This window comes from Lolium perenne, chromosome 2 (genome assembly GCF_019359855.2).
Source record: "Lolium perenne isolate Kyuss_39 chromosome 2, Kyuss_2.0, whole genome shotgun sequence".
NCBI classification, from domain to species: Eukaryota; Viridiplantae; Streptophyta; class Magnoliopsida; order Poales; family Poaceae; genus Lolium; species Lolium perenne.
In genome coordinates this window covers 325,149,415-325,172,016 of record NC_067245.2, presented here as the reverse complement: position 1 = coordinate 325,172,016, position 22,602 = coordinate 325,149,415, and positions in this window count along the sequence as shown.

The window sequence follows — 22,602 nt, the reverse complement described above, 5'->3', positions numbered from 1 at the left end:
TACCGTAATGACATGTGTTTTCAGGGCAGGATATGGAAAACCATGAGGGATGCATGGGACAGATTGATCTCGACCATACATCGGTGGGCAATTCTATGCAAGACTGCTCTGGAAGTCACCTTGCAGCAATACATCCGGGATATGGAGCACAAGCGGGAGGAACTCCTTCAGATAGCCTGGCACTAGTTCCCTCAGGAGGCGAGTGGATGATGGCCGAGCTACAACGCCAACTGCTCCTAACTAACTGGTTTTTCCCTCCAGTCGCCTTCTCCAACCCAGTCCAAGCCGGCAGCGGGTCCAAGTGTAAGGCGACCTAATGAAGAGAAAGAAACTTGGCCTCGGCTGAGCTTTATAGTCCACGTTTTGGTTTGTTGTTCCTGGCTTATTAAGGCAGTAAACTTGGTTTGAGAAAAGAGAGGTAGCGGGCTTTGTCCCCTGGACTGTAATAAGCGTTGGTAGTTTTCAGCTGGTACAGCTTATTGTCTGCCCAGCCAATTTTCGTTTTGTTCTACTTTCTGCAAAAAAAAGACTTTTGTTACTTCTGTTGATTTCATATTAATGGAAACGGGGGGAAACCCTTATTATTCTAAATGGATTGTTCTCCTTTGCAGTTGATGACAAAATATCTGTGCAAGACATGCGGCAGTCTCAAGACAGAACGGAGTTGTTTCATATGGCCCTATCCGCACGAGCTTATGAGGAATTCCTTGTTATTTCTTCCTGGCTTGATGGATTGAGTTGAACACATCTAAGAGGGATGAATGGAAATGTGTGTGGCATAATGGAGAGTATTTCACTTCCAAGTACTATGCTTTAGTTCACGAGCCATTGGTTGTATGTCTGAATACAAGAGATCTATTGAAGAGGAGCTGGAAAGTAACTGATGATAACCACTGTGAGTTGTGTCCTGGTAGAGATTGTGATGATCGTCAACATCTGTTCTTTGAGTGTAATTTTGGCCAAAGAATTTAGAACTACCTTCAGATTAAGTGCGAACCAGGAGATGATGTATTAGAAGTGGCTGCAAATGCTAGGAGAAGCTTTAGCAAACTTTTTTTTTTCGTTGAAGTGGCTTTTAAAGCTTGTTGGCACGTATGTAAATTGAGAAACGGGAAAATCTTCAGAGATGAAAGACCCAGATTTGCTGCAGTAATTTCATCCATGACATGATTTTACATGTGCATAGGTTCTCAAGCTAAATTGCTGATGATGTAAAGGTTTGATTAGCTAGCTTGCCTTAGTTCTCTCTTTAATAAAGTTTGAGCTGTGGGGTTTGCCTCACCGTAACCGTTCCAAAAAAAAAAAAAAACCCAAGTCACGAAGATGTCTAAATCTATTGGGTGAATGTGGAAAGCGTCAATATGAGCCCAGTACTCTGTCCATGAGGATGTGCTTACCTACTTTACTATGTTGTACACCATACCTTGACTGATTAAAGTAAGATTTTATCTTGACCACGGTCCCTGAAATATTCAAGAAACAAAATGATATTCTATGTTGGTATAGTAAGTTATTTTTTTTCACATCTTTTTTGTAAGAAAATGTGTTGTGTATTAGTTTTACTGTTTTGTAAGAAAACGATATTCTATGTTGGACGACTCGAGCTACAGCTGCCGATCGATTTGGAATTAGAGAGTTTCTTGTAAGAATTTGAATTGTAGAGGGTGTCTTTGTAAAATTGATTTAGCTGAATCGTTACAGGTGCTTGCGACAAGCTTTTCGGAATGGCGGGAATCATTTTGAGTCTTAATAATACTACTGCCTCCGTTCACTTTTGTGCCTTTTTTCTCTTGCTTGTTGACGAGTAAAGTCCCCACTTATTTAGAGATACCTGTGCGATCCAAGATCTAGCAAATTAAGCTTGCTGTGATTTCTGATTTCTGAAAATGCTTGCATTATATTCTTATAAGCCGCCAGCCAGTCAAGATTTGTACCCCGAACTTGGAGTTGCCTTGCTGGTTTTATAGAGGTGCCTTCTACTCCATTGTTCATATCTCTTGTGCATAGTGCTATGTGCTTAGCCATGCTTAGAGTACTTCGCAAAATACCGCGCTGCTAGTAACTTAATTTGGCTGTGAAAACCCTGAATTTGATCTCAACTACGTACAAGGAGACAAATATGCCCCATCAATACACTGGCACTATATTGTGCCAAGCATGTTAATTCTAAAGTTCAGGTTTGGCCTGTTTGACATCCAGTAATATACTTTTTTTACTCTATAAAAAAAATAGACGTCTAAAAAAATCGGTTAAAATTTCAATTAGCTCTCTTTTACTCCGTTTAGGTTCCAGATGGTATTGTTTAGGTTTCAGTTAACTCTTGTTTTTCAGAGACAAGTTTAGCTTTTGGGAAAAGAAATCCAGTCACTAGTAAAAATTATTTCCCTTTTCACTGTATCAGCGGTTGCTTGGGTGGTCTTTTAAGTTGCAACTTGCGAAGTCCCTGTATCCGTGGGTTGTTCTTGTCTTGGTGATTATGATATTCTGTTTAATCATGCAAGGTGTAGATAGGCTTATTCTGTGTAATCATGTTTTATTGACTCGATACTGAACTAATTGTACTGTTGTTGTTGCTAATGTGGCAGAGGAGAAGCTGCTGTTGCTGATGGAGTGTTGGGGCAGAGGAGAAGCTACTGCTGTGGCGGCGAGGAGGCGAAGCCGGTGAGGTGCTGCTGCTGCAGATCGCCGGCGGCAAGGTGCTGGGCGAGCAGGAGCATGTGGGGCGGCGAAGCGATGGGAGAGGTGCTGGCCGAGGTGCCTAGACGAGGAGCACCTAGGAAGTCGGAGGCGTCTGCATGGATGCAGACAACAGCGAGCGGCGGTCGGAGGCGGGGATGAAGTAGAACTGTAGAAAGGCGGCGTTGATTCTGGGAGTGGCCGCTCGATTCGGCCAGCTAGGAAGGAGAGGAAGAAGCAGGGGGCGACTTTGGGGAAAACTGATCGATCGATGGGGCTATAAAAGTACTTTCGGAATGTTTTGAGTGAGGGCTGTCGGAATTTCGTTCCCGGCCTTACAAAGCTGAACGCATGAATGCCTTGTGTCACACTTGTAACAAATTACAACAAAATGCCACTGCAAGATTTTTTTTTCTTCCGATACCAAAACTGGTCAGCACGGTCCTAGGTCCTCTCAGTTCCTTCTGGTACCTGAAAGTCTCTGCGCATGAGGCTATCTAGAACAGATTTCCCTTTATTGCTTGTTGTTACTACTTCAACAAACTTGCTAATTCTATGCTAACGAAAGAAGTGTTGGAGTCTTTGCAGTCTGGTGTGATACCGCCAGGGTGGAATGAGACTGCTATTATTCTGATACCAAAAATAAATAATCCTGAGTTGATCACTCAATTTAGGCCGATAAGTCTGTGCAATGTTTTGTACAAGATCATATCTAAAGTTCTTGCAAATAGACTGAAAGGGATACTGCCTGAGGTAATTAGTCTTGCCCAAAGTGCTTTTGTCCCAGGGCATTTGATAACTGACAATGTGCTAGTTGCCTACGAGTGTGTTCATACGCTCAAAGGAAGGAGACAAGGTAAAAACGGTTATTGTGCTGTAAAACTTGATATGCACAAAGCATATGACCGTGTTGAATGGAGCTTTCTGAGGGATATGATGGCAAGACTAGGATTTGCAGAACAATGGATAAATATGATTATGTCTTGTGTTTCTTCAGTCGGTTTAATGACGAGGAGACGGATACTTTTGTTCCTACTAGGGGGCTGCGGCAAGGGGACCCACTCTCGTCGTACCTTTTTCTGCTATGTGCTGAGGGTCTCTCAAGCTTGTTGACACATGAAGAGGCTAGTGGCGGTATTCAAGGAGTCAGAGTGTGTCGCGGGGCACCATCGGTATCTCACCTACTTTTTGCCGATGATTCTCTGATTCTAATGAAGGCGGATGTGCCTAATGCTGCTACTGTTCGGAAGGTGTTAGACTTGTATCGTGCCAGTTCGGGACAGCTGGTGAGTGACCCAAAGTCGAGTATATTTTTTAGCCCCAATACAAGTGCAGAGGATAGGGAGGTTGTATGTTCAGCGCTCCATATAGACTCAGAAGCTCTAACCGAGAGGTACTTGGGCCTCCCCTCACATGTGGGGGTAGATCGATCTGACTGTTTCCAACACTTAGTGGACCGTGTGTGCCAAATTATTAGTGGTTGGAATCTGAAGAACCTGTCCATGGGCGGGAAAGAGATTTTGCTGAAAGCTGTCGCTCAAGCTATTCCATCATATGCTATGTCTGTGTTTAAATTGCCAAAGGGAATTTGCAAAGCAATAGCGGCGGCAATAGCAAGGTTTTGGTGGGGTGAGAAAGATGGCAAAAAGGCTATGCATTGGTATTCTTGGTGGAAAATGTGTACTCCAAAAAAGCAAGGTGGCATGGGGTTCAGAGACCTACACTGTTTTAATTTGGCTATGCTTGCAAAGCAGATATGGAGATTAGTAGAAGCACATGAATCTTTATGTGGTCAAATTCTTAGAGCAAAGTATTATCCATCTAGGGATCTGTTGAAAGCAGAACTAAAGAAGGGGGCCTCCTTCACTTGGCAAAGCCTGATGGCGGGAATGGGGACATTCAAACGAGGCTATATATGGCGTGTGGGGAATGGCTCAGAAATTAGTCTGGCATGACCCGTGGTTGCCAAACAACCCAGATAAGAAGATGTCTACAAGACAAGGTGGTATCATGATTGGGAAGGTACATGAGCTGATTAACCCAACGACAGGTACATGGGATGTCCAGCATCGGAGGACAACTTCTACCCAATCGATGTGAGACGAATCCAGGCTATACCCCTACCACCTTGGGAGATTGGGGACTCTATTGTATGGCATGGTACCAAAAAATGGGATTTTCTTAGTAAAATCGGCTTATCATATGGAGTGGCAACATCAATATGGTAGCAGGACTAGGAGAAGAGATGAGGCAGGGAGCTCTGCTATAAACCCTGTATGGGACATTTGCTGGAAATTGATAGTTCCGGCCAAGGAGAGGATCTTCACTTGGTGGGCTCTGCATGGAATCATACCATGTATGTGTACCCTTGCTAATAGACACATTGGTGGATCTGGTCAATGCCATGTATGTGATTGGGGTGCGGAGGACATTGCGCATATGATGTTCAAATGTGATCGTGCTCTTGAAGTATGGGAGGTGCTCGGCTTAACTAATATTATTCAGAGTGCAGCTCTAGAAGACCGATCAGGAAGTGTGGTTCTGGAACACCTTCTTCGGTCGAGACAACCAGCTATCCCAGGTCTGAGCGGATTAGAAGTTAAAGAGGTGATTGCCACAGCGGCTTGGTTCATTTGGTGGCGGCGAAGGGAACTCAAGCACAACGGGACAGCTCCTATTCCCAGCAGACTGGCGCTATCAATCAAGGCGATGGTGTCTAACAGCCTCCGGGCAAAAAAGAATATGAGTGGAATGATAAGAAAAGGTTGGACTAAACCTCCAAGTGGAAAAGTTAAGCTAAATACTGATGCGGCTATTAACCTGGATACTAGGACGGCCTCGACGGGATGTATTATTCGTGATTTCCAAGGTCAGTTCCTAGCTGCTTGTAGAGTGGAGATCGAGGGTGTTATTGATGTTGCAACTGCTGAAGCTCAGGCTGTGCGTGATGGACTTCGGTTGGCTGAACGCATTGGTTGCAACAATATTGATATTGAAACAGAATCTCTCGAGGTGGTTAATGCCTTCCATAATCCTTTTGGAGAACATAATTGTTGGAGGGGCTTTCTTAGATGAATGTCGGATTATGATGGCAGGGTTCAGCTCTACGACCATTGGACATTGCCCCAGGGAAGCAAACAAAGCAGCGGACCTCGTAGCTAGGACAGTAGATTGTGATAATGTAAATTTCTGGCTTGAGAGCCCGCCTGTTTTTCTGTATCCACAATTAGTGGATGATGTAACGCTACTGTGATTGTGGAGCAGCAGGTCCCAGATGCACTCTTTTCCTTCCAGGGTACCGAAGGGGACTGGAAGGTTTTTAATGAGGCAGCCTGCTGACTCAATATATATTTGTTCAAAAAAGGTGAACGCATGAATGCTTGTTGTTACTACTTCAACAAACTTGCTAATTCTATGAACAAGGAAAATTTTGTTGTTGTGTCGGGCTTCACGGGCATATCAGTTGGAGATATATCGGGACGGGAATGGAGCGGCTTGCCTGCTCCGTGGCTCTTCTCTGATTCGTGCTCCGCGCTGAAAGCACCGACTATCAAATGATCCCATTTGCTTCCTCCGGATGCATGCTCTTTTCTTGGTTTCCTCCAGAGGCATGTTATTTTCTTGGCTTCTTAGCAGACATGGTCCGAGACATGGTCTGCGGGGGAGAAAGCAAAAGGTCGGAAGGACCTTGCAGTCCACAGTATGGTCGATCTGCTCCTGGTCCGAGTTCAACCAGGAAAAGAAAAGAGAGAGCCGGCCGTTCACGCCTCACATTTTTTATTCCTTTTCTTTGCAAGGAAAAGAACATGCGGGAGACGAAAATTAGACAGACCGTTCGATCGGCATGCGGGAGAGGAAAATAAGAAGGACCATTTGATACGATCGACACCTCGCTAATCGGATGCCGCTGGAAGCCGATGAAGTCACATACCGCCAGCCACTATCGCACCACCTTCGATCGCAACAACGACATGGATGACTTGATGCCGCTAGCACCAGCCATGATCATGCATGACTTTACGCCTCCTGATGAGACGCCCTGCATACCGCCGGCTAGGCATGACTTTATACTTCCACATAAGATGTCGTGCTTAGCACATGCTCGACGAATCGAACTCAATCTAAAAGTGGAGGGCGCCTCTCATGCCGTTGCTGGCCTCGAAGCTTAGCGGTCTCAGAAGAGGGTGTCCCATACCTTTATAGTCCCCCCTCGCCCCCTATACACTAGTAGAAAACATGCCTTTGGTCCAAAGCCCCTGGGAGCTTTAGTCCCGGTTAAAAAACGAACCGGGACTAATGGGGGGCATTGGTCCCGGTTCGTTTGGCGCGGGGCGACGCCACCATCTAGTCCCGGTTCGTTTGAGGCCTTTGGTCCCGGTTTGTATTACAAACCGGGACTAAAGGTCTTGCGTCAGGCCACGCCACGGCCCGTGCACCTTTAGTCCCGGTTTGGCTTACCAACCGGGACTAAAGGCACAAGAGAGGTGTATGTTGCTTTGTTCTCTTCTTATGCACAAGAGGTGTTCGATGAAATGCCTAAGAGCTTTTGCCACTTGAATTCACACAAAACAAACCACACTTAAAGCTTGCTCCTGTCTTTTTCCTTCTCCATCGAGGTTAACAACTTTATCCTTTCATCTGTCATTGATGAAATGCATGTGTATATATACATCGCTTCACTAATCATGATGTTTTGTAATGGTTTTTGATAAGCTTAATTATATCATGCAGATGAATCGGCAATGGATGTACATTGACCGACGCCTTCACGAGTTCACTTCGGGCCTGAAATTTTTTATTGATGTGGCTGAGGAAAACAAACGGGGTGGTTTTATATATTGTCCATGTGTTAACTGTCAGAATATCATAAATTACTCTTCCTCGAGGACCATTCACACCCACCTGCTGCGGTCCGGTTTCATGCCCCACTACAATTGTTGGACCAAGCACGGAGAAAGAAGGGTTATGATGGAAGACAATGAAGAAGAAGAGGATGATGACAACTATCCCATGTTCGCTGAATACGGTGATACTGCAAAGGGGAATTGTTTTCCATCAGAAGGCAATGAAGATAATGAAGCAGAAGATCAAGATGCATCAGATGAGCCTGCTGATGATCTTGGTCGGGCCATTGCTGATGCAAGGAGAGACTATGAAACTGAAAAGGAAAGGTTGAACTTCGACCAGATGTTAAGAGGATCACAACAAATTGTTGTACCCAACTTGCGAAGATGACCAGAAAAAGCTAGGTAGCACACTGGAATTGTTGCAATGGAAGGCAGAGAACGGTGTGACTGACTCGGAGTTTGAAAAGTTGCTGAAAATAATTAAGAAGCAGCTTCCAAGGGGCAACGAATTGTCCGCCAGTACGTACGAAGCGAAGAAGGTTGTCTGCCCTCTAGGATTAGACGTGCAGAAGATACATGCATGAATTAATGACTGCATCCTCTACCGCAGTGAGTATGGGAATTTAGATGCATGCCCGGTGTGCACTGCATTGCGGTATAAGATCAGACGAGATGACCCGGGTGATATTGAGAGCGAGCGCCCCAGGAAGAGGGTTCCTGCAAAGGTTATGTGGTATGCTCCTATAATACCACGGCTGAAACGTTTGTTCAGAAAAAAAGAGCACGCCAGGTTGTTGCGATGGCACAAAGAAGATCGGGTCGCAGTGGAGAAAAATCGATAGAAATTACCCGTACTTTGCAGAGGATGCAAGGAACTTAAGGTTTGGTCTAAGTACAGATGGCATGAATCCTTTTGGAGAGCAGAGCTGCAGTCATAGCACCTGGCCTGTGACTCTATGTATCTATAACCTTCCTCCTTGGTTGTGCATGAAGCGGAAGTTCATTATGATGCTAGTGCTCATCCAAGGCCCGAAGCAACCCGGCAACGACATTGATGTGTACCTGAAGCCATTAGTTGAAAAACTTCTACAGCTGTGGGCCATAACATGTGTACGTGTGTGAGACGAGCACAAACAGGAGGAATTTGACCTACGAGCGCTGCTTTTCGTAACCATCAACGATTGGCCTGCTCTTGGTAACCTTTCAGGACAGTCAAACAAAGGATACAATGCATGCACGCACTGTTTAGATGAGACTGACAATGTATATTTGGATAAATCTAAGAAGGTCGTGTACCTGGGGCACCGTCGATTTCTTACGCGTACCCATCCCGTAAGAAAGAAAGGCAAGCATTTCAACGGTGTGGCAGATCACCGAAAGAAACCTACCCACCGTGATGGTGCTGATATATTTGGTATGGTCAAGGATCTAGAAGTAATCTTTGGAAATGATCATGGCGGACAGTCTGTTCCGAATGACGCTGCCGGACACACGGCCATGTGGAAGAAGAAATCTATATTTTGGGAGCTACCCTATTGGAAAGTCCTAGAGGTCCGCTCTTCAATCGATGTGATGCACGTGACGAAGAATCTTTGCGTGAACCTGCTAGGCTTCCTGGGCGTGTACGGGAAGACAAAAGATACACCAGAAGCACGGGAGGACTAGCAACGTAAGAAAGACCCAAGCAAACTGCATGAGACAGATAAAGGACGTCATTACGCTCTTACAAAAGCAGAGAAGGGAATCTTTTTTGAATGCCTGAGCAGTATCAAGGTCCCGTCTGGCTTCTCCTCCAATATAAAGGGAATACTAAATATGGCAGAGAAAAAAAATTCAGAACCTGAAGTCTCATGACTGCCACGTGATAATGACGCAATTGCTTCCGATTGCATTGAGGGGGCTTCTACCGGAAAATGTTCGAGTACCCATTGTGAAGCTATGTGCATTCCTCAATGTAATTTCTCAGAAGGTAATCAATCCAGAAAGTCTACAGAGGTTGCAGAATGATGTGGTCCAATGTCTTGTTAGTTTTGAGCTGGTGTTCCCACCATCCTTCTTCAATATTATGACGCATCTCCTCGTTCACCTGGTCGATGAGATTTCTATTATCGGTCCTGTATTTCTACACAATATGTTCCCCTTTGAGAGGTTCATGGGAGTCTTAAAGAAATATGTTCATAACCGTGCTAGGCCAGAAGGAAGCATCTCCAAGGGCTATGGAACAGAGGAGGTCATTGAGTTCTGTGTTGACTTTATTCCTGACCTTAAGCCGATTGGTGTTCCTGAATCGCGGCACGAGGGGAGACTGAGTGGAAAAGGCACGCTAGGAAAGAAAGCAATGATAAGTACGGACGGACATTCTTTCACTCAAGCACACTACACAGTTCTACAAAGTTCCACCTTGGTGGCTCCGTATATCAATGTACACAAGAATTTTGTACGCTCCCAGAACCCAGGGCAGTCGGCCGACTGGATTATACGTGAACACATGGAGACTTTCGGTGGTTGGTTGCAAAAACATCTCATGAATGACACCACTATTGGAGATCAGCTGTACTTGTTGGCCCAGACACCATCTTCGACTGTATTGACTTTCCAATGGTACGAGATAAATGGGAATACATTTTACACGATCGCCCAAGATAAAAAGAGCACCAACCAAAATAGTGGTGTCCGCTTTGATGCAACAAACAACAAAGGCCAAAAGGACACATATTATGGTTACATAGAGGAGATATGGGAACTTGACTATGGACCTTCTTTTAAGGTCCCTTTGTTTAGGTGCAAATGGGTCAAGATAACAGAGGCGGGGTTCGTAGACAAGTTGTATGGAATGACAACAGTGGATCTCAACAATCTTGGGTATAGAGACGAACCATTCGTCCTAGCCAAGGATGTGGCCCAGGTTTTCTATGTGAAGGACATGTCTACCAAACCGAGAAAACAAAAAAATAAGCAAACGAATACATCATACGATGAGCCAAAGCGGCACATAGTTCTTTCAGGAAAAAGAAACATCGTGGGAGTGGAGGACAAGACAGACATGTCAGAAGATTATAATAAGTTTGATGAAATTCCGCCCTTCACAGTGAACATTGACCCAAGCATCAAGTTAAATGATGAAGATGCTCCATGGTTACGGCCGAAGCGATCATAACAAGGGCATACACGAAGAAGGTTCATGGCACACATGTGTATCTCAATATGGCAATCAATTTCCCATTTTTTTTGTAATAATGTAATTGTATGTAATATATTAACAGTGGAGATGGTTGGCTTGTTTTTACTAGTTAAATAGAGGTTGTGACGTACCATAGGGAGATTCCCCAACACTGTTAGAGGAGATGGATGCTTTCACGGGCTTGCAGGAAAAAAATTCCGAGGCGGAACTTCCGAAGATGTCCTATGGCGTGTGCACCAACGACATCTTCGAGAAACTCCGCCACAGGAGATTTCCCAACCCTTTCCCCCACACTGTTAGAGGAGATGGAGGCTTTCACGGGCTTGCAGGAAAAAAAATCTGAGGCGGAACTTCCGAAGATGTCCTATGGCGTGTGCACCAACGACATCTTCGAGAAGCTCCGCCACGGGAGATTTCCCAACCCTTTCCTCCGGCTATGGGGACGAAACTCCCTACCTTCTACGTTGGCTTGTTGAGCTGCTTGCCATGGTGATTATCGACGCTCCTTTTATAGGCACGGCGCCGCTTCTCCTTTGTCTTGTTCCTCCGACAGGGCGTCATGCGCTACATGCCTTATCTCATCGAGCAGTGCGTCCACCCATGCGTCCTTATCCTGCCGACAGCTTTAGTCCCGGTTGCACCCACCAGCCGGGACTAAAGGTTACCCACACGTCCTTATCCCACCGACAATTTTGTTAGATGACACAAAAAACCACCTTTAGTCCCGGTTGCACCCACCAGCCGGGACTAATGGTTGCCCACACGTCCTTATCCCGCCGACAGTTTTGGTAGATGGCTTTTTAAACCACCTTAGTCCCGGTTGCACCCACCAGCCGGGACTAAAGGTTAGATGGCCAGCTCTGGCCTCCTCTTCTTCCTCCTCGTCATCATCATCGGCGTCATCCACGATGAAGCCATCCATCTCGTACTCGTTTTGTCCCTCCTCTGATCACCACCAGCTCTAGCTTCCTCTTCTTCCTCCTCCTCATCATCATCGGCGTCATCCACGATGAAGCCATCATTCTCTCGTACTCGTTTTGTCCCTTCTCTGGTCACCACCAGCTCTGGCTTCCTCTTCTTCCTCCTCCTCCTCATCATCGGCGTGATCAATGGCAAAATGGTTAATAGTTTGAATAGTTAGAATAATTATTTTAGAAAACATCAAATGCTTTTAGATTAATTGTCCAAATTCAAACACTTTTCATGTTGAAAACTTTATCGGAATAGAAATTATGCAAAAGATATAAATTAATACATTTTAAATTAGAAATAACAAAATGGTTAGTAGTTTGAATAGTTAGAATACATAAGTACTTTTTATGTTGAAAGTTTTGTCACATTCAAAATTATACATAAGTTATTTAAATTCATATTCAAATACTTAACATAAGGAATTTAAATAATTAAATGTTCATAATGAATAAATTATACTTTTATTACATAGAAATTTCTTTTCTGAACATTTTGATATGCCATATGTTATATTTTGATTTGAAATAAGGCGGGAAACGAAATAATTTGAAAATACCAACCGGGACCAAAGGTAGTTTTACGCGCGCAGCGGAGCATACACGGCGAAAATACCCCTTTGGTCCCGGTGCATGCGACGAACCGGGACCAAAGGTTCCTTCCCCTATAACTGTAACGCCTCCTTCTCCGCGCAGATCATCGCGCGGAGAAGGAGTTAGCGCCGCCAGGCTGCCGAAATCCCCCGCCGCCGCCGCGCGCCCTCCACCTCTCCGGCCACGCCCACGCCAACGCCGGCCTCTTCCTCCCGCCGCCACGCGCCCTCCACCTCCGGCCACGCCCACGCCACCGTCGTCCACCTCCGGTAAGTTTTTTTATTTTAGCAAAAAATAGTACTGAAATTTATATGTTAGAAAAATTAGTAGTGAAATTTATATGTTAGAAAAAAATTAGTATTAGTATGAAATTAATATGTAGTAGTATTAGTAGATTTTTTTTTAGTATTAGTAGTGAAATTTATATGTAGTAGTATTATTAGAATTTTTTAGTATTAGTAGTGAAATTTGTTAGAAAAATTAGTAGTGAAATTTATATGTAGTAGTATTATTAGAATTTTTTTAGTATTAGTAGTAATATTTGTTAGAAAAATTAGTAGTGAAATTTATATGTTAGAAAAAAAACTACTACTACTAATACTATATATATTAGTAAATATTAGTAGTAGAAATATTTAGTTAGAAATATTAGTTAAAAGAATTTGTTAGAAATATTTACTTACTAAATATTAGTAGTAGTATTAGTTAGAAATATTAGTTTATAGAACTATATTCGTAGTATGTATATATAGTTAGTTTATAGAAATATTATGTTTGTTTAATTATGTTAGTATATATATGATTTAGTTTTCATAGCTACGATGTCGCGCCCGCCGCGTCGTGGACTGGGCTCTGGCCACGTTCTGGACCAGATTAGGATGACCGAAGTCCGGGACTGGGCTCCGCCGGGCTGGCACTGGGAGGTGTTACCTTCCGGGGCGCGCACCTTGGTGCGGAATCCGGGTTCCGTCGTCGACCCGGATCTTCTTTGGTGGCGGTCACGTGGGCCACGATCGGTGCGGAGGGAGCTGGCCCCCAAGGAGGAGGTACATCGCCGCATTAGAGAGGAGGACGAGCACGTTCGCCGTTACATGCATGTGTTGAGCACTACATTATCCTTAATTAAAAGCTATATATGTAACTCCAATCTCTGTTTTGTGCATTATACTTAATTATTATCTATATATGTGATTATATGATGGTTCCTATAACTTGCAAGTCGTTGCAGAAACTATGGACGCTCACAGAGACGAAGTACAAGAAAAATTGATGGCGGACCTCATAGCCGGTGGAGATGCCGATGTCACCGCAACGTATTTGAATGACTCCGGTGAGGGTGCGGAGGATCTTGAGCGAAGAGAAGATGATGGCTCCGGTGCGGGAGAAGATAATGGCTCCGGAACCTTAGTTATTTCAAAGTCCACCAAGGTATATAAATTAAGCCGCTGCTGACTAGATGCATTAACTGATTTGTATATATATATTGACGATGAATTCTTTCTTTTTAGCCCTCCGGATCGAGCCAATCTTCGTAAAGTCGAAGAGAGGCCTGGCCAAAAAGTTGACCGATGGTGTTAGGTTCGACATCATTGAAATCGCTAATAATGGCCGACCGACTGCTCCCGAGAAGGCGGAACAATTATTTGTAAGTCAATGCGGAGTGGTTGTTAGGGACTGCATCCCGATCACCGTTCGAGACTGGCACAAGCCAAAGGCTGAAGAGGTTGAAGAAGGTACTTATGTCGATGATATATCCAAAAACAACCTTTGGCGTCAACTCATGGCACATTTCAACCTACCTCCAGAGCAGAATCCCGATATAGCCAGAAAGATGGAGGAGAAAGTCAAGGAGTTTGCTCTAAAGAAGATGGCCGAACAATTCATGAACCATAAGAAAAGATTGTACCGGTTGTTTGTCAAGCAAAACAAGACTCCGGACTTCACTGGAGCGTATGAGAAGTTAAAAGATCACTGACCCGAATTCGTGAAGTTCAAGCAGTCAGATGAAGCTAAGAAAAGGTCAGAAACAAATAAGGCAAATGCTGCGTTGAAGAAATATCACCAAGTTACAGGTCCAGGTGGCTACAAGGCTAACATGCCTAAGTGGGAGAAAGCTGAGGCGGAACTGATCAACAAAGGGATCAGTATAGGGACAGAGGGTTGGGCCGAACGGGCGAAGGAGTGGTTCTACGGGGTTGGGGGAAAGTTGGACCCGTAAATGTGGAAGTGTATTTATACAAAAAGAACATCTCAAAAAACCTGTTGAAGACCTTGTAGCTGCACATAAGGACGTGCGGGAGGGGAGGTTCCATCCCGAAAGAGAGATCGCCGAGCTGACACGCGCCCTTGGGAATAAAGAACATGGCGGACGAACACGAGGCACAACAGGCTCCGTTCCGTGGAAGTATGGCTTCCCCGAGGAAAGGAAGAGATTTCCTGATAAAAGCCATGAGAGGAGAAAGGCAAGGGAAGCAGACCGCATATCGTCCTTAGAGGAATATGTGAGCGCCCTTAGAGCCGAAATTCAAGAAGTACTTAGCCAGCGATCTCAGGGCAGCATGAAGATCCTGCTATCGACCCGCAGCAATCTCAGCACCGAAAAAGCAGCGTGGCTTCCACGCAGCTCGACGCAGGTGATGATCAGGTGATGTTGGCTCCTCGCTACCCCATGGATGATATCACAGAGAGCCATCCTTGTGAGCTGCATGTAAAAGTTGTGAACATATCCATGAAGGCGGCGGTCGGCTATGTCTTACCTACAACAACTTACCATTCCCGTGCGGTTCCAGATGGCTATGCTGTTGCGGGGGTGGATGAAGTGATGGCAGGATATGAGCCGGTGATGCTTGACCATCATGCAGGTGAAGATAGGGAATTGACTGAACTGGGAGAAGCCATTAGAACCACCGTTCTATGGCGAAAGGAATACATTGTGTTTCCAGGGTCGAAGCCAAGCACGCCACCTCCAGCTCATTCTCCGCCGCCTCCGCTGTCTCCACCGCCTCCGCAGTCTCCTCCGCGTGAGCATACTCCGCCGCCTCCTCCTTGTCAGGACACTCCGCCGGCTGTGCTGCCTAAGCAGAATCGGCAAAAGAGGAAGACTGCCCCGAAGAAGAGATCATCAGCTTCGAAGAGATCTAAGACTCTTGAGTTCTTACCGTACGAGAGGACTGATGAGCAAACCGATGAAATCGTAAAGGCCCAGGCGAAGGAGCATTTTGCACCGAAGAAGCCTCAGCCAAAGCTGTTTATACCACCGAATACAGTGAGGCACTTTGCCGAGACGAGAGCAAAGCAAGCTGAGTTGGCAACTGATTATGACCGCTCTCTTGGACAGTCCTCTAGAGCGGATTACGAGAGAAAGTATGGAAGTAGACCCTTAACAGGGAGAACAATTGCCCAGCTCGGACAATAGGAAAACCAATCGCTACCCCCCTTGGTCGTGCACCCCTATGATGATCCGGAGACTAGAGAATTGATCGAACGGTCGGCTAGACATCTTGGAGCAACCGTTCAGTATGATGACTACTTCCCCATGGCTGAACCCACATACAAATACAAATACGGTCTGCCTCTCGTCAGTAATGACAAGCTCCCGCTTCTACAAACTCAAATGCGAAAATTGCATGACTGGTACATGCAAGCCTCTACTAACTCGGAGGCCTTCCTCATAGTGGGAATTAAAGATGAGCATTACTTCCGGGGAAACGAGGAGATAAACATTGAGTTTGAAGAACTATTTCAGTTATTCAATCAAGACGCCCTCGACAAAACTCTCATGAGTTGCTACTGTCTGTAAGTGATTTATTTATGTAATTAAGTCTCTAGCTCAGCTCGTTCAATGCACTAACAATTATCCTCACTATATTCTTTTATACGCTATATATTATGCAGAATGAAGATGCTCGAATGCAAAAGAGGCGGACTCTATGACATTGGGTTCATTGACCCAAACACCGTTCATGAAGTTACGGTAAACAAATTCCCCAAGGACATAGAGGAAAACTTGCTAAGGTTTTTACAGAAGCAAGAAAACAAATCGGAAATATTCTTTCCTTACAACTTCGAGTGAGTGTTATAACTGTCTTACATACATTCGATTTCGCTTACTCGATGTGAAGTCTAACTAATCCGGCGAGTTATGCATGTGCAGCTTCCACTATATTCTCCTAATCATTCAGCTTGACAAAGGAGTAGTACTTGTCATGGAATCGAAACGTAAAGAGCATGGGCAATGGGTGAACCTGGGTGCCATGCTCTAGAGGTATCTTCTGTTCGGCATCTTCTGTTCTCATTTCATGATATCAACTAATTAATAACTCATTTACTCATTTTTTTCTTTGCCGGGCAGGGCTTGGAAACGGTTCATCAAGACTGCTAGGGGTGAATGGAAACCGGAGCTTATATTTAAAGATCATCCTGTAAGTAGTACTATAGCTATGCCCGCGAATCTCTTTGTTTTTTTGTTTCATTACCATGCATTATCATGCTTGATTATTAGTTTGATCGAACTATTTTTCGTAAACTGTTTGAAGCAGGAACCTGAGAATAACTTATGTGGATACTACGTCTGCGAGTTCATTCGCGAGATGGCCTGTCACCGGGAGCCGGAAAAGATTTTACATGCCCTTCATGTACGTGAACAATATTTCACAATCTTATTTTATTACCACCAATTGTATTGAGTTCCATTCATATATATTGATCTCCTTTTTTTCAAATTAGATGGAACGCGTGCGGAACTCTCTCCTAACGGAGGATCGCATACAAGCAATTCAAGAGGAAATTGCGGGATTCTTAGTTAGGGAGGTCACAGCTCCAACTGGAGCATACCATCGGGAGTTCATATATGACATTAGAGATACAAAATAGAGATGATAAAGAGAATCAACTTTATATTGTAAACATGCATTACGTGTACTGTATTTCATGACGATGTTGTGGTTTCTTGAATGATGTATGCATTGCAGATTTGAATGAATAACATAAAACCCTGTTTCTCTGCCGCGGCAGAGAAACGCTACTCCACCCTAAACCTCTGCAGCGACAGAGAAACGGCCAGTTCCTCTGCCGCGGCAGAGACCCTTTAATCCGAGTTCGTATGACGAACCGGGACCAAAGGTCCTCCACCACGAGCCCCCTAGCCGCACCACGTGGAGGACCCTTTAGTCCCAGTTTATTTTTGAACCGGGACTAAAGGGGGAGACCTTTAATCCCGAAGGCTTAGTCCCGATTGCAAAACCGGGACTAAAGCCCCAAATGCACCGGGACTGAATGTTCGTTCTCCACTAGTGATATCTATATATAGTGGCCAATTGGGAGGAGAAAAATACATAATTAAATAAAGAAATCTCTCTCTAGTTTTTTCTCTTCGTGCGGTTCTCCGAAGAACTGCACATGCACAGGGAGGGAGACAACCCTACCAAGTACGAGGGAACGCTACTGGGATCTGGATCCGGAAGATCTACTTCCGCAACTTCGTTGGAACGGAGCCGGGAGCGTTGTTCAGTACCGTACGTGTGCAAAACTACAAGGTGCTAGACTTGCGGCAGTCCACGTTGTACGAGAGGACTTCTACTCGACCTTGAGGTCGGCGTCGTATACGAATACATCATCAACATTCTAGCGGAACGTTTACCGCTCATGTTCCTGACGTACCACTGATAAATAGAGAGAATCACCAGAGGGTTGATAGCTGTCACGAAGGTGAGACTACATCTTATAGACAGTACTAAGGCTCATAAACTCATAAGCAAACTGAGGTTGAACACTCCAAAAAAGAACTTCAACAACCTTGACATCCTCATCACACCACTTAGTATAAGTGGCTAGATCATCAACAGGCACCAAGGGCATCTGAGTGGGAAAATACATGCTGATCATAAGTCTCATCTGTAGCAGTCTTGGTTGCATCCTTAGTAGCCTGGGAAGCATCAGCAGCAAGGACCTATGACATGGGAGGTGTAACAGCCATAAGAGCAGCAGGGCGCGGTGGACAGGTGACAAGGGTTTAACTTGTCAATGCCTACAGATTGTAGACTAGGGTTTCGCGGAAAGTAGAGGGCAAGTAGATCTCGAAGGTTTCAGCCGAAAAGGTGCTCGACTGCTAAAAACTAGGGTTGTGTTGACAATGAATCGATCCTCTCTTTCTCCCTCGACTCCCCCTTATATAGGAGGCGGAGCCGAGGATTTCGTGATGTACAAGTTACAAACAGCGGGAGACACTTTGAGTTCGTCCCGTATAATTACAAGTCTGATTCCTAATATATCTCTAACTTCCATATCGACGCTTTATTGGGCTTCCAAGCTTCGTAATCTTCGAGTCGTGGGCCTTCAGCGAACCCCGGGTACCTTCTTCGGCAGGCCCATCCGGGATGCCTATGTCAGTAGCCCCCGAGATTTTGCTCGAATCGTAGAATAGAGTAAAATCTCCATTGTAGAAACAATCCATAAGTTCATCGGATTTCTATAATATTTTGCTCGAAGTATTTATATCTTGTACAAGGATAACGGTAGATGGGGCTGGTTCATCTGACGGATCAGGTACCAGTTAACTGCTCTTGTGGCAAACCCGCAAAAACCTACTTCAAGGTCAAGTCCCTGGACTCGACCTCGGGATACTGGGGTAATTCAACATGCGTCGCTTAAGGTCTTACCATATGCCGAATTCCAGTTGAATTTTATCGAGTACCTAACGCGTCCGTTAGGATTTTTCTTCGCGTCTGTTGACACGGATGAAGTAGTAGAGCGCATTCGGGTGCGATACCACGCCGCACAGGACGGATCCCGGGGACTTACCTTCGTAAAAGATTACGGCATTCAGAAATTTTATCGTGGCGGACGCGTTCTGAGAATATATTGTCGAGCGCCTTTTCCGGCTGTTGGAATGGCACATTTATTCGAGTCATATGATGACATAATATCTTGACCTCCCGATGGGAGTATATTTTTGAGTTGTATGAAACTCGAGAATGTATTGATCTAATGTTTCATCGGGTGCGCGACCAGCGCTCCCGATGGGAGTAGCCCCCGAGGCTACGGCCAAGTGCTTGTACTTGGTCGTAGGCTCAAATTGTATTGCCTTTGTCGCTATTTTTATTTCTCTCTATCTCTTTTTTTTACTTGATGCAGCTCCTTCTCTTTTTCTTCAATTTAATCGGGTGCGCGATCAGCGCTCCCGATGGGAGTAGCCCCCGAGGCTACAGCCAAGTGCTTGTACTTGGTTGTAGGCTCAATCTTTGCTATATTGTCACCAATTTTATCTTGGGTTGCTCTCCCTTATTCTCTTATCAGAAGTATGAACAACACTTCTGATAAGAGTAGCCCCCGAGCATATGGGCAAATGCTTGTATTTGATCATGGGCTCTCGAAGTTTCTCTGCTGTTCCACTCGAAAGTTTCTTGTCGCTATATTTGATCGAAGTACTCGAGGTTTTTTCCTTCAGAGTGATATCATTGCTGATGACAACCACGACCTCCTGCTCGAAAACCACGGCTCCTGTCACGTTTCTGAATTGTGGGTCCAAAGTTCTGCACGATCGACACGTTGCGCAAGTGGGGAACACGTCCTCCGTAATTACCGGCACGCGCGCAGTAACTCCATGTCCAGTAACTTCCTGCTGAAAAGACGATTTTACCCTTGTTGACACGCGTAAGGCACGGGATTCATTTCCTCTTCATCCAACGGTGCGACGGATCATCTGCCCGCTATAAAGCTGCCTCTTCATCCTCATTCTCCCCCTTCGTTGCGCCGTTCATCTCTCTCCTCTCTCCAGTTCTGCCATTGGCATCCCCAAGTTCTTCACGCTCGCGCCTCCAATCACCTTCTTCCTTCACCAAAGCTCGTTTCCATGCCTCCGCGAACGAAGCTGACCAAGCAGACCGCTCCAGGGACCAACACGCCGGAGGAGATGGAGATCTCCGGATGGGAGAGATCCAAGATCTCAAACCAAGATCAAAAGATCCTCAAGAAGCTCGGGCTGATGAAGAAGGATAACGCCCTGATCTTTCCTGGCGACGAAAGTTTCCCAACGCCTGGGATTGGATACCGGGTAACTTTCATCGACCACCTCATTCGCGGCCTTTCCACCCCCATCCACGAGTTCCTTCGTGGACTTCTTTTTGTCTATGGGATTCAGCTACATCAGCTGACCCCTAACTCCATCCTCCACATCTCGATTTTTATCACCTTGTGTGAGTGCTTCCTCGGGACCCATCCTCATTGGGGCCTGTGGAAGCGCATTTTCTATCTTCGGCGCAACAGCTCCCGCAATGTCGCCTACAATGTGGGCGGCGTTGTCATCTACGTACGTCCCGACGTTGACTACTTCGACGTCAAATTCCCCGACTCCGTTCAAGGGTGGCGCAGGAGATGGTTGTACGTTCAGGAGGAGTACACCAACTCTCAAGACTATAACATTGCTCCTTTTGATGGTGCCGCAAAAATCCTCAAGCGCCGATCCTGGGACGCTGAAGCCACTCCCGAAGAAAGGACGGCTACTGAAGCTCTGATGAAGCGCATCCAGCAACTCCAGAACACCCATGGTAAAGAACTGTCGGGTGTTCAAATCACTGCTTATTTCCTTAGGATTAGGGTGCAGCCTCTGCAGGCTCGCAAAAACCCCCTCTGGATGTATGCTGGCGTGAAAGACGTTGATCGCGTATCCAAAGATCTCTCTATGAAGGACTTGGAGAAGCTCATTCGACGTTTTTCGTCGCTAAGCAAAAAACACGAGGTGCCAACCTCTTGTCGCGTGGAGCCGTATAGTGGCAGCCACGCCCTTCCCGAAGTAAGTATCTTTTTTCTTCGAGTCGTTCTTTTATTTGTCGACTGCTTCCTCTTTTGCTTTCTATATTGACCTTGATCTTGTGTTTTCATCATACAGAACCATCAAGTTCTGTCTTCTCTTCCTCCCCTTCCTGAAGGTGGAGAGGTGGATGAACGAGCTGTTGTCACCGACGACTCGCAAGACCCCTCTCGTCCTGAGAGTGAAGTCACAGGATCTCACAAATCCGCGGCTTCTTCCGAAAAATCTGAATCAGAGCCTTCTGAATCGGGTTACTCTCCTCCCCCCGCTGTGTCTCCAAGGAGCAAGAGGAAAAGGGATGAAGTCGAAGATTCTGGCACCTCCAAGCCTATGGAGCCTACTGCCGAAGAAACGTCACCCGAGGAAGAGGGTGCCTTTAACCCTTACGACGACGCAGGCTCCGTTAGCTCGTAAGCTTCTTTACTGTTATTTCTTTTCCAACTTTGTTTTTTCATTGGCGCTTATGTTTCTGTGTTGACAGTGGCGAAGAAGAGGAAACAAAGGAACCTGAGGTTCATGGGACAGCTCTAACGAGTACCTCCCAAACCTTGGTTCTTTCTGAAGATCGCCGTGCTGCCGAGGAATCCTCACCTCCCCCTCAACAAGACATGGAAACCTCGCCTCCTACAGCCAGCCCCCGAGCGCCCTCGCCAAAGAGAGCAAGGATTGGGGCTGGCGATAGTCATGCGATTGTTGCGGGGGGTTCTTCGACTTCTGCTTTGGACGATGTAAGTCTTCTTTTCCTTCTTGATTTACTATTTTGCTTTGCTAGTCTGTCTTTGATCATTTGTCGAGTTTTCTCCCTTCTGAATTTGTTTTTTGATGCTCTTTGTAGCCTGTGATGAAGCACCTCATCAAGCTTGGGACCCAATTTATTGGGTACCGCGATGCGGCCGAAGACATGAGAGGTGACACCTTCTTTGTTCTGGATAGCCCACTTTCCTCGGCAAACCTCCTTTTGTTTTTGACGACAGATTTTCCCCTTTGGACCTTTTTTAGCAAACCTCGACCGAGCCGAGAAACACGCTGAAGAGCTTGCTGCTAAGCTTGAGCGAAGCGAAAAGGCTCGCGAGAAAGCTGAACAGGAAGCCGCTACTGTTGAAGATCTTCGCCAGAGGCTTCACAAAGATGAAAATGCTCTAAGTGACAAGGTCTCTCAACAGATAGCGCGCGAAAACGCCATCATAGCTCGTTTGGAAACTCAAAACCGATGGTTTGTTAGTAAGTTTTTACTCTTATCTTCCAAGCTTCTTGTGGGATTGGTTCTCTGCGTATTTTGATGAACTCAAATTTTGTTCCAGCAGGAAAAATGTGTGAAGATTTCACCTTGCATGAAGCTGAAGAGGATCGCCTTCTCGACACCCTCTCAATCCTTGAGCTGCACGGGGATCTGGCGCGCACCAATATTTCCGATGCACGGGCTGCGTTCACGTGCCTCTTCCCCCATTTCTTCCCCAAGCAAACGCAGCCGCAAATTTTCTCCGAGCTTGTCAGACGCTTCCTTCCTCAGGAAGACCTTGCGTTGGCTTA